The sequence below is a fragment of the Pan troglodytes genome, chromosome 21, assembly GCF_028858775.2.
Source record: "Pan troglodytes isolate AG18354 chromosome 21, NHGRI_mPanTro3-v2.0_pri, whole genome shotgun sequence".
In the NCBI taxonomy this organism is placed as follows: domain Eukaryota; kingdom Metazoa; phylum Chordata; class Mammalia; order Primates; family Hominidae; genus Pan; species Pan troglodytes.
Window position 1 is genome coordinate 32,333,510 of NC_072419.2, and position 12,910 is coordinate 32,346,419.

Consider the following 12,910-nt stretch of genomic DNA (forward strand, 5'->3'; position numbering starts at 1 on the left):
AGCAGAGCTAATGCGTACATTGCCTCAGGCACATTGCAGGTGCTCAAAGTGTTGGTCGTTCCTTCCCTTTCTAGGTCTCCATTTCCTCATCTACACAGTAGGGAGAAACTCTGTCCTGATTATAAATAAGACAATAGGTGAATGCACTCAGCAAGCCTGGGGGCAAGGATGCGTAGAGAAGCTTCTTGCAAAGGTGAAGAATGTGTGCTCTGAGCCCCGTGCTGAGAGGCAGGTGAGAGGACAGCAAGCCCAGCGACTGAGGCCTACAAAATGCCCCCTGCAGAGAGGGAGGAGGAGCAGTGTTCTAAGGCAGTTGGGAGGCAGCATCCCCAGTGCTTGCAGGAGGAGCAGGACTGTTGTGCTTGCTCAGGTGGGTGGTAGGTTAGGTTCTTAGGTATCTGCTGGGTATCAGATGCTGCACAAGCATCATCTCTGTGAACTTAATCTTTCCATCATCCCTGAGAGGTGGGCATTACAGGGGCATAGTGGGATTGAAACACAGGTCCCCTGAGCCTGTGCCTTTTCTACAAGGCAATTTAGTTCACATGTAATAATAGGACCCAAAAATACACCTGCTATGCTGTGCTCACCTGATTTCATAACATCCTTGTGACCTGCCAGGTTGGTGAACTGTCATCATTTTATGGATGAGAAAACTAAGGCTCAGAGAGGGTGAATAATTTGCTCATCCTTCCAAAGAACTAAAGGGAAGAGAGGTGCTATAGCTGTGGGGCCTTCTGTTCCTGGTAGGAAGTGTGCAGTACCCCAGGCCATTCTGACCCTAGTGCAGGCAGGAGAAAAGGCACATCAACAAATCCAGCAGCAAGCTTCCACTGAGGGCCTCCCTGGCCTTTCCTTGCACTAGTGCTGAGGGAGAAACAGCCTTGTTCCTTCACCTAACATGGCTTCTTGCTGCCCCCAGGATAAAGGTCAGAGTCCTCAGGTCTGTGTTTGAGACTCTTCATGGTCTGGTCCCACCTGCGTTTCCAGTGAAATCCTCCACCAGGGTCCCCAGTGCAGCAGCCCTGGCCACCTGTCCCATGCTACCATCCTGACTTGGCTCAAGCTGCTCCCTCTGTCCCATGGTCTTCACACATAGAACAAGGAGAAGCTTGATATAGGCTAACCTGAATTTTCCATTTGAGAGCATTTTCAGCTTCTGGAAACAGACATTTCACCCAAAATTCCAGATTCCCTGCTTCTCTGAAAATAAATAAATACATACATACATACATACATACATACATACATACATAAATCTGCTCTTACTCTGCACTATTCTGTTTTCTGAGACAGAGTTTCACTCTTGTTGCCCAGGCTGGAGTGCAGTGGTGTGATCTCCACTCCCCACAACCTCCGCCACCCAGTTTCAAGTAAATCTCCTGCCTCAGACTCCTGAGTAGCTGGGATTTACAGGCATGTACCACCATAGCCGGCTAATTTTCATGTAGTTTTTTTTAGTAGAGATGGAGTTTCACGATGTTGGTCAGGCTGGTCTCCAACTCCTGACCTCAGGTGATCTACCAGCCTCGCCCTCCCAAAGTGCTGGGATTCCAGGTGTCAGCCACCTCACTTGTCCAGTCAGCACTATTCCTTAGTGTCAGACAATTTGAGCCAAACAATGTCTTTCTCATTTGGACGTGACCTTCAGGGTCTCATTTTTGTATTTTTAGTATAGACCAGGTTTTTTTTTTTTTTTGACAGGGTTTCACTCTTGTCCCACAGGCCGGACGGTGCAGTGGCATGATCTCAGTTCAGTGCAACCTCCGCCTCCTGGGTTCAAGTGATTCTTCTGCCTCAGCCTCCCGAGTAGCTGGGATTACAGGCGCCTGCCATCACACCCGGCTAATTTTTTGTATTTTTAGTAGAAACAGAGTTTCACCATGTTGGGCAGACTGGTCTCGAACTCCTGACCTTAGGTGATCCACCCTCCTCAGCCTCCCAAAGTGTGGAATTACAGGCATGAGCCAGAGCCTGGCCTCACCTGGCTAATTCTTTGTATATTTGAAGAGACGGGGTTTCACTGTGTTGGCCAGGATGGTCTTGATCTCCTGACTTTGTGATCCGCTGGCCTCAGCCTCCCAAAGAACTGGGATTAGGTGTGAGCCACTGCACCCGGCCTCAATGTAGCTTATTATCAAAGTATTTGCATAGAAAAATTAATCAAAGGGCACAAGCATTTCAATACTTAGGTTAAGATGAAATCTGTGGCTGGAAGAGTGCCAGACACACATGAAATGTTTTGTGCATGAAGGAACCACAACTTAAAATGATTTTCTGTTATTCGTTTTGGTATGTTATTTTGGAAATGTGATTAATCACGTATGTAAAGGATGTTGGGAAGAATTTCCAGATACTCTGATATGCATGACATCTTAATCACACAATATAAAGCAAGGCTATCTTAGGAAATTAGGTATCACTGCCAAGGACCTTTACATGAGATGATAAATTAAAATTACTATTAAATTTGTAACAGTCAGATGGGTTGGCAGGCAACTTGTGTCACTTTTTCTCAGTATTTTTTGTTTTTCCTTGATTCAATAAAACAAACTTAAACGCCAGTTATCTGCAGAACCCTCACTAGACTATGTTTAATGATATGTGAAACACAGCCTGCACGCTCACAGATCCTTGCCACGTCCCGTTCCCATCCTTCAAAACCTGTGTTACCCTGTGGCTAGATTTCTCAAGGAGATGAAAGAGAGAGACGAATGAGATCCACCTTCTTTCAGGTCGCTCTGCACTGCTCCTGCAGGTAGACAATGACCTCTCCAGTGAGGCTATTATCCTTGGCTTGGGGGTGGAGGCCTTAATCCTAGAAAAGAGGCCTCTCAGGGTGGGGAGGTGATTTAAATTCTTATGAGAGAGACGCAGCTCCCCACCTCATCTGGACCTTCACAAACCTAAACTGGAACCGCCAGAAAAATGACTGACAACGGGCCACACAAGCCAGGCAGAGACGCGGGGAGAGGCTGACCACAAGAAAGGCGGACGTAGAAGATACCGTCCTCTGGCGCACAGGGCACATATGTCCCAACACACACACTCACACGCACACAGGGACACAGAGCAAAAGAGTGAGAAAAGGGAGAGAGAGAAACAAGAGAGAGACATACGCACACACACAAACGCACAGACATACAGCAGTGGCACGGTAACACCTACACCCAGGCAGCCCCTGAATTTTCAGGGTTCTGCTCTCCACGACTACAACCCACTGGTGAGAGAGCAGCTGACGGGCACACAAGCAAACCTCTCCTTTTTTGAAGAGACTCACTGGCACACCGTCCGTGCAGGCCTGAACCTGGGATCCCGCGCTGCTTGCCCGGCCCTCCACCTGCAGTTTCTTCCTCCTGGACGACCCTCCGTGAATCCCGGCCTCCAGAGACTATCCTGTTGATGCCCTGGCCAGGACTGGTCTTAGCCCCGACTCTGACTAATCCCTCTAGTACCAGGTACTCGGGAGGCGGAGGCAAGAGAATCACTTGAAATTGGGCGGCAGAGTTTGCAGTCAGCTGAGATCCCACCACTGCACTCGACTGAGTGACAGAGTGAGATTCCGACTATAAAAAAAAAAAAAAGAAAGAAAGAAAAGAAAAATGACCGCGGAGCGGTGCCTGCGGGGACTGGGGCGGCAGCGGGTGAAGTGAAGATTGGGAAAGGGGCCTCGTCGACCCTCCCCGAATCCGGGCCTGAGGCTGGGATCTCGCGCTGCCGCCCCGGCGATCCGCCTGAGGTTTCTACCTTCTGAGGTTTCTTCCTTCTGAGGTTTCTTCCTGATGGTCAACCCTCCGAGAATCCTAGGCTCCGGAGACCATCCTGTTAATGCCCTGGCCAGGACTGCTCTCCAACCCGACTCCGACGCACTATCACACGGGGCTCCTACTTCACAAAGTCTCAGGGACCCATCAACGGGCAACAGTGGCAATCAGTATGACCAAAGCGGAGGCTCAGGCCTTGCGCATGCGCACTGGCGAGACCGACTCCCCGCTTGCTCCGCAGAGTCCGGCGGCGGATCCTTTAAAAAATGGCGGCGACGCGCGGCTGAGGGGACTGGGGCAGCGGTGGCGGAGGCAGCGCAGTCCGAGGCGGCGGGTGGGAAGAGGACTACAAGAGGGTCCTGCGGGAGACCCAAGGGTTGTACCCATAGAGGTCCTGTCATCAGGACCCTCTTGATTGGTCTTCTGCTTCAGTTGCCGGTGGAGGAGGAGCTTCAGGGTGCGGCTGGGCTCTCTGGACTCCTCTTCGACCTGACTGTGGATCCCACGGGGTGATCAGGAATGGGGTTACAATGCAGTGAGGCGGGAAGTGTCTCGCTGGGGCACAGAAAGATCCTAAGGGCTGCAAGGCGTACTGTCAGCTGAAAATGCACTGACCCATGAGCCCACTGCCTCCCTCCTTCCTAGGTGGAGCAGTGGCCTGACTTCATCTCCAAGGTTCGGGGCTCTGGCATCCCGACACTGCTTTCCACAGCATGTGCAAGGAGAGACAGAGGTGAGTCCGAGATGGAGCCAATGTGACCAAACGTGGCACTAATGTTCCCCAAGAGCAGATGGAGTCAGGATGGGTCTTTGAGGCCCTATGGGGCGATGCTGAGACGGATAGTGACGTCCAGGTGTGCGCAGGTGGGTCACTGGGACCTCCCACACAAAGCCAAGGAAAAGCCAAGCACACTAGAAAACCTGTGAGACAGGGCCTGTGCCTGAGTCCAAGCCACATTCAGGGATGACTGCCAGAGGGGCCAAGAGGTTTTGACAAATGACACCACACCGACATCCCACCACCGGTAGGTACCCCTGACGCCACCTCCCCTGCACCCAGCAAAACCCAGTCCCTTTGGCTCCCTGACATCCGTGGCAGCCAAAAGATTCAGTGCTTGGAGGCACTTTCGCCAGGAGCAGAGGAAAGGGATGGCCCTCAGGAATGAGAGAGGAAGGGCAGGTGGGATGCAACACTAACTTTTCTAGAAGGCAAAGGTCAGCCACAGTGGGGTTGCCTCCCACTCTTCCTGGACGGACCACGAAGCCATCACTTGGGACATGCAGACAAAGGGAGCTTCCCTGTCCAAGACAGGTATGGAAGCCCAGAACTCCAGGATCATGACACCCTATCATCCAGAAATAGGTTTGGAGAGGGAAGCAATCATAAAAGGGACCCCAACGAAATTTCTCCCTAATGGACTGGGAAGTGTTCTTTGTTGAAGACATTGAGCCAGACTAAGAAGCCTCTAGGCTTCACAGGAACTGGGCAGACAGAACAAGAGGGAGGACAGAGCAGAGGCCAATGCCACAGCACAATGCCACTATCACGGGCATCCGGGAGAATGTGCCAAATGGGTGACTTGGCCAGGAAGGCCAGCATTTGAGTGACAGACATGCTTGCCTCATCTTGTGGCCAGCTTCCTTCTCCGTCCCAGTGTATAGCTGTGGGTAGATTTCTCAATGAGGGCAAAAGGCGAGAGGAGTGAGAACCATCTTCTTGAAGGTCTGTGGGCACACTCCTGAGGGGGAAAATGAGCACCTGTGAGGCCTTTGTCCTTGGCTGGGTTGCAGTCATCTTGATCCTAGCAACGAGGCAGCACAGGATGGGAAGGGTATTAAAACTCCTGCAAGACAGGCCGGAGGCACGAAGCCCCTTCACCGAAGCACAGCCATGGAGAACTCCTGCTATGCCAAAATTCAGGGACTGGATACGAAGACAACAGTGGAAATCACTGTGACGAGACAATCAGCTAGAGCCACGCGGAGGCACACTGGCTGGGCCCACTAAAGCTCCGGTGCTGGACGGCAGGCTGCTGCCCCTTTAAACAATGGCTACTGCGCGGTAGCAGATGGGCTCCCGTTGCAGCCTCGGCAGCGACTGGATCCGGGGTAAAGTTTGCAGCGGCCTGGTAGAGGGTGCGGCCGGTGTCCTGTCCCAGGGCGAAAGCCCCAGGAGTCCTGTCCTCAGGACCTCCTTGAGCCAATTCTCACCAAGGGAGGGAGAGCTTCAGGATGCCTGCTGGGGACTCCCCTTCAGATCCGATTTTGGCCCCCTCCGAGCGAGATAGGATGGGCTCACCACATCTGTTGAGGCAGGCAGGGCCTCGCTGCAGCACAGAATGATCCCATGGGTCTCAAGGCGTGGTGTCAGCTGAAAATTCACTGATCCATCAGCCCTCTGCCTCCCTTCTCCTTTGAAAGAGCACTGGCCTGCCCGGCTTCTAAAAGCCCTGAGGCTCAGGAAGCCAACCGCAATTTACAGGACACGTGCAAACAGGAACAGGGGCGAATCCCAGGTGGAGACCATGTGATGACGTGTGGCACTGGCCCATCCCACAGCAGATGGCGTGGATGTGTGTAACCAGAGGAATGTGTGGCGATGGCGAAACAAACGGTGGTGTCTAGGCATGTGCCCGGTGGAAGCGGGGGACAAGTGACATTTCCATCACAGCAATGAAAAATTAAAGAACACCTGGGAACCAGGAGGGGGCTTGTGACTGACCGGATACAAAATTTGAAAATTCTGCCAGAGGAGCAAAGAAGTTTCTGCAAATTTCACCCCACCGCCAAAGCTCCTTCGCCCATGTAGCCCTCACACAACGTCCCCTGCACCAACCCCAGCCCCAACACCAGCCCCAGCCCTAGCCCAAGACCCAGCCCAGTCCCCTTGGTTCCCTGACATTCGTTATGGCGAAAAGATCCAGGGAGACAGTCCACCCAGGAGAAGAGGAGAGGATGTCCCTCAAGAATGAGACAGGAAGTGCAAGGGAAATGCGACACCACCTGTGCTAGAAGACAAGGCCAGTCCTGGTCTCCTAGTGCTCATTCTAGGCAATCCACCCACCCATGAAGGGAAACATGCAGAAGAAGCAAGCTTTCCTGTCTGAGACACTTATGGGAGCAAAGAGCTCCACGGTCAGGAGATCTGCCCAATCAAGCAGAAAGAGGTTTGGAGAGAGAAACAATCATAACAGGGATCTCCAGGAAATGTCTCCCTGACAGACTGGGAAGTCAAGGACTGGGAAGTCCCTAACGGACAGGGAGGACATGTGGCCAGAGCGAGAGGCATCTAGGATGGGGAGACAGAGCAAGAGGGAGGACAGAGCAGAAGGAGCAAGAGGGAGAACAGAGCAGAGGGAGGACAGAGCAAGAGGGAGGAGAGAGCAGAGGCCGGAGCCCAGGCCAGATACAGCACCGTGCCACCACCACAGGCATAAGGGGAGGGGTTCCAAAAGGGTGGCTTGTCCAGCAAGGTCACCGTTCCAGTGACAGGGATTGTTGCCATCTCTCATTCCCGGCTTCCTCTTGCAGACTGTATCATGGTGTGGCTTCATTTCTCAGAGAAGAGCCACGAAAAGATACAAGCATCTTCTCTGACGTGGGTCCACTGCTCTCCTGTGGGACAAAGAGCCCCCGTGGGGCTCTTGTCCTCGGCTGCAGTGTGATCATTTTGATCCTAGGAAAGAGGCCGCTCAGGATGGGGATGAGATTTCAATTGCTCTGGGACCCATGCATCTCTTCACATAGGCCAGGCCTTCACACACCCAAAGCGGATCCAGGGCGCTGAAAACGATTGACAACCGGCCTCATGACCCAGGCAGAGATGCAGAAAGAGGGTCACCAAAGACAGGCCGCCATGCGAGAAATCGCTTTGTGGCGCACAGGGCACATTCGGCCAAAGACACACACGCACACCGGCACACACACACAACTCACTGAGAGAGGAAAAGAAACACACAGAGACTGAGAGACAGAGAGAGAAGAGAGAATGGGAGAAACACACAGACACACACACACACAGACACAGACACACAAAAAGAGTCATTCAGGAGAGGCATTGAAACACACCCCCCCAGGCAAACCCAGAGTCTGCGGGGATCGGCTCTCGATGAGAACGACCCTCGGGTGAGAGAGCACCCCAGGGGCACGCAGGCCGACCTGTCCTCGAGATCACGGACGGCTGCACGACTTTTGGGGAGACTCACCCCAACCAACACCGTCACTGCAGGCCTGAGGCTGGGATGCCTTGCTGCTTACCCCGGACTCCGCCTGGGGTTTCCTCATCCTGGTCGGCCCTTTGCGAATCCTGGCATCCGGAGACATTCCTGTCGACCCCGTGGAGAGGTCAGGCCGGAGCCTCAGAGCCCCGACACCCAAGCACTGCCACGGAGGGCTCCTGCTTTGCCAAGCCTTGGGGACTGGATTATAAGACAACCGTGGGAACCACTGTGAGGGGAAAAGAAGCTCGCGCCTCGCGCATGCGCATTGGCTGGGCCGACTTGCGCTCCGCTCCTCACAGGCAGGCTGTGTCCCTTTAAATAAGCTGCTGCTGCGCCGCGGCAGCGAGGCTCCTGCCGCATCCGCGGCGGCAGCTGGATCCGGGGTCCAGTTTGGGGCGGCGTGAGAGAGAGGTCAGCGGGTGTCTTGTCCTGTCCCAGGGCCAAACCCCCAGGAATCCTGTCCTCAGGACCACCTTGAGCCGACTTCCACCGAGGGAGGGGAACTTCAGGACGCCTGCTGTGTTCTCAGGACTCCCCTTCAGATCCGATTTTGGCCCCCTCGGAGTGAGATAGGATGGGCTCACCACATCTGGTGAGGCAGGCAGCGCCTCACTGCAGCACAGAATGATCCCATAGGTCTCAAGACCTAGTGTCAGCTGCAAATTCACTGATCCCTCAGCCCTCTGCCTCCCTCCTCCTTTGAAAGAGCAGTGGCCTGCCCCACTTCTAAAAGCCCTGGGGCTCCGGAAAGCCGACCGCCAATTACAGGACACCTGCAAACAGGAACAAGGGTGAATCCGAGGTGGAGACAATGTGACCATGCGTGGCACTGGCGTATCCCACAGCAGATGGTGTGAATGTGTGTCACCGGAGGCATACGGGGCGACGTGAAACAAACGGTGTTCTCCATGCATGTGCTGGGGGAAGAGGGGAACGAGTGGCCTTTCCTTCAATGCCAAGGAAAATCGAAGAACACCTGGGACCGGGGGGTGGGGGCGCCTGTGCCTGACCCAAGCCACGTTTTCAAATGCCTACCAGAGGAGCAAAGAGGTTTCTGCAAAATTCGCCCAACCCCCAAACCTCCACCACCCTGGTAGCCCTGACGAAACTTAGACTGCACCCAGCCCCAACCCCAGCCCCTGCACCAGCCCAGTCCCTTTGGTTCCCTCACATTCATTTTGGCCAGAAGATCAAGGGAGTCACTCCACCCAGGAGCAGAGGAGAGGATGTCCCTCAAGAATGAGACAGGAAGTGCAGAGGAAATGCGACACCAGCTGTCCTGGAAGACAAGGCCAGTCACTGTCACCTAGCGCTCCTTCTAGGCAATCCACCCACCCATGAGGGTAAACCTGGAGAAGAAGGAAGCTTCCCTGCCTGAGAAACGTATGGAAGCCAAGAGCTCAAGGGTCATGAGACCTGCCCAATCCAGCAGAAACACGTTTGGAAAGAGAAACATTCAGGACACGGATCTCCAGGAAGTGTCTCCCTGACGGACTGGGAAGTCATCTTTGTTGAAGACATTTGGCCAGAGCGAGAGGCATCCAGGACCCTGAGAAACAGGGAAGGCAGAGCAAGAGGGAAGACAGAGCAGAGGCCGGAGCCCAGGCAGCGTAAAGCACCGTGCCACCGCCACGGTCATAAGGGGAGGGGTTCCAAAGGGGTGGCTTGTCCAGAGAGGCCAGCGTTCCAGTGACAGAGACTGTTGCCATCTCACATTCCCGGCTTCCTCTTGCAGACCGTATCGTGGTGTGGCTTCATTTCTCAGAAAAGAGCCGTGAAAAGATACAAGCATCTTCTCTGACGTGGGTCCGCTGCTCTCCTGCGGGACAAAGAGCCCCTGTGATTTGTCTTCAGCTGCAGTGTGTTCATCCTGATCCTAGGAAACTGGCCGCCCAGGATGGGCATGAAATTTCCTTTGCTCCAGGAACAACGCATCTCCTCAAGTGGGCCAGGCCTTCACACAACCAAAGCGGATCCGCGGCGGTGAAAAAGATTGAAAACCGGCCTCATGACCCAGGCAGAGACTCAGAAAGAGGGTCACCAAAGACAGGCCGCCATGCGAGAAACCGCTTTGTGGTGCACAGGGCACATTCGGCAAAGACACACACGAACACGGCCACACACACACAAAACACTGAGACAGGGAAAGAAACACACAGAGACTGAGAGACAGAGAGAGAAGAGAGAATGGGAGACACACACACAGACACGCACTCACAGACACACACACATACACATAGACACAGAGACACACATAGAGTCCTAGGGCAGAGGCATTGAAACACACACCCCCAGGCAACCCCTGAGGCTTCGGGGTTCTGCTCTCGATGAGAACGACACGGGTGAGAGAGCACCCTGGGGGCAAGCAGGCTGACCTGTCCTCGAGATCACGGCGGCACGAATTTTGGAGAGACTAACTCCAACCAACATCGTCCTGGCATGCCTGAGGCTGGGATTCCGTGCTACCTCCCCCAGGCTCCTCAGGGGGTTTCGTCATCCGGGTCGGCCCTTTGCGACGCCGGGCATCCGGACACGTTGACGTCGAACTCGTGGAGAGGTCACACCGAAGCCTCAGAGCTCCGACACCCAAGCACTGTCAAGGAGGGCTTCTGCTTTGCGAAGCCTCTGGGACTGGTTTCTAAGACAAGCGTGGGAACCACTGTGACAGGAGTAGCAGCTCGTGCCTCGCGCATGTGCAATGGCTGGCCGACTCGAGCTCCGCTCCTGGCAGTCAGGCTGCGTCCCCTTTAAATAATGCCACCACTGCGCGGCGGCAGCGAGGCTCCTGCTGCAGCCATGGCGGCGGCGGCTGGATCCGGGCTCCAGTTTGGGACAGCGTGGTAGAGGGGAACGCCGGTGTCTTGTCCTGTCCCAGGGCCAAACCCCCAGGAGTCCGGTCCTCAGGACCGCCTTGAGCCGACTTTCACTGAGGGAGGGCGGGGGAGCTTCAGGACGCCTGCTGTGTTCTCAGGACTCCCCTTCAGATCCCATTTTGGCCCTCACCGAGTGAGATAGGATGGGCTCGCCACATCTGGTGAGGTTGGCAGGGCCTCGCTACAGCAAAGAATGATCCCATAGGTCTCGAGGCCTAGTGTCAGCTGCAAATTCACACATCCATCAGCCCTCTGCCTCCCTCCTCCTTTGAAAGAACAGTGGCCTGCGCCCATTCTAAAAGCCCTGGGGCTCCGGAAAGCCAACCGCGCTTTACAGGACTCGTGCAAACAGGAACAGGGGCGAATACGAGGTGGAGACCAGGTGACCACGCATGGCACTGGCGTATCCCAGAGCAGATAGTGTGAATGTGTGTCACCGGAGGCGTATGGGGCGACAGTGAAACAAACGGTGGTGTCCAGGCCTATGCCGGTGAAAGAGGGGAGAGAGTGACCTATCCATCAATGTTAAGGAAAATCGAAGAACACCTGGGACCCGGGGGGTGGGGGCGCGTGTGCATCACCCAAGCCACGTTTTCAAATGCCTACCAGAGGAGAAAAGAGGTTTCTGCAAAATTCGCCCCATCCCCAAATCTCCACCACTCTGGTAGCCCTGACGCAACTTCGGCTGCACCCAGGCACAGGCTCAGGCCCAGCCCCAGACCCAGCCCAGTCCTTTTGGGTCCCTGACATTCCTTTGGGACAGAAGATCAAGGGAGTCTGTCCAGCTAGGAGCGGAGGAGAGGATGTCCCTCAAGAATGAGACAAGCCGCCATGCGAGAAACAGCTTTGTGGAGCAAAGGGCACATTCGGCCAAAGAAATACACGCACATGGGCACTGACAACCAAACCGACAGAGAGGAAAGAAACACACAGAGACTGAGAGACAGAGAGAGAAGAGAGAATGGGAGACACACAGACACACATACACTCATAGACAGACAGACACACACACACACACACACACACACGACTCCTAGAGCAGACGCATTAAAACACACCTCCGTAGGCAATCCCTGAGGCTTCGGGGATCTGCTCTGGAGATCGACCCTCTGGTGAGAGAGCACCCCAGGGGTACGCAGGTCGACCTGTCCACGAGATCAGGACGGCATGACTTTTGGCGAGACTCACCCCAACCAACACCGTCCGCGAAGGCCTGGGGTGGAATGCCGTGCTGCTTACCCCGGACTCCGCCTGGGGTTTGTCACCCTGCTCGGCCCTTTGCGACTCCTGGCATCCGGAGACGTTCCCGTCGATCCCGTGGAGAGGTCAGGCCGGAGCCTCTGAGCCCCGACACACAAGCACTGCCACGGAGGGCTCCTGCTTTGACAAGCCTCGGGGACTGGTTTCTAAGACAACCGTGGGAAGCACTGTGACGGGAGAAGATGCTCGCGCCTCGCGCATGCGCATTGGTTGGCCCGACTCGCGCTCCACTCCTGGCAGTCAGGATGCGTCCCATTTAAATAACGCCACCGCAGCGCGGCAGCAGCGAGGCTCCTGCTGCAGCCACGGCGGCGGCTGGATCCGGGCTACAGTTTGGAGCGGCGTGGGAGAGGGGACCGAGGGTTTCTTTTCCTGTCCCAGGGCCAAACCGCGAGGAGTCTTGTCCTCAGGACCTCCTGGAGCTGACTTGCACCGAGGGAGGGAATGGGAGCTTCAGGACGCCTGCTGTGTTCTCAGGACTCCCCTTCAGATCCCATTTTGGCCCTCACCGAGTGAGATAGGATGGGCTCGCCACATCTGGTGAGGCAGGCAGGGCCTCGCTGCAGCAAAGAACGATCCCATAGGTCTCGAGTCCTAGTGTCAGGTGCAAATGCACTGATCCAACAGCCCTCCGCCTCTCTCCTCCTATGAAAGGGTAGTGGCCTGCCCCGATTCTAAAAGCCCTGGGGCTCCGGAAAGCTGACCGAGCTTTACAGGGCTCGTGCAAACAGGAACAGGGGTGAATGCCAGGTGCAGACCATGTGACCACGCGTGACACTGGCGTATTCCACAG

General features: G+C 55.0%; 1 protein-coding gene across 34 annotated transcripts in view; it reads right to left on the reverse strand.

The window, feature by feature from the left end:
- LOC101056735 (protein FAM182B) overlaps positions 1 to 12,910 on the reverse strand; it is a 34,566-nt gene that overhangs the window by 14,862 nt on the left and 6,794 nt on the right. For 4 of the 34 annotated variants that reach the window (XR_010154101.1, XR_010154109.1, XR_010154099.1 and 1 more), the window contains exon 2: positions 1,128 to 1,203. The exons of 23 other annotated variants lie outside the window; for them this stretch is intronic. The gene's annotated coding sequence lies outside the window, so the exon portion shown is untranslated. Of the gene's footprint in view, positions 1 to 1,127; positions 1,204 to 1,984; positions 7,964 to 12,910 lie in introns of those variants that run through there. 7 more of the 34 variants (XR_010154106.1, XR_010154098.1, XR_010154103.1 and 4 more) reach the window with 5 other exon arrangements.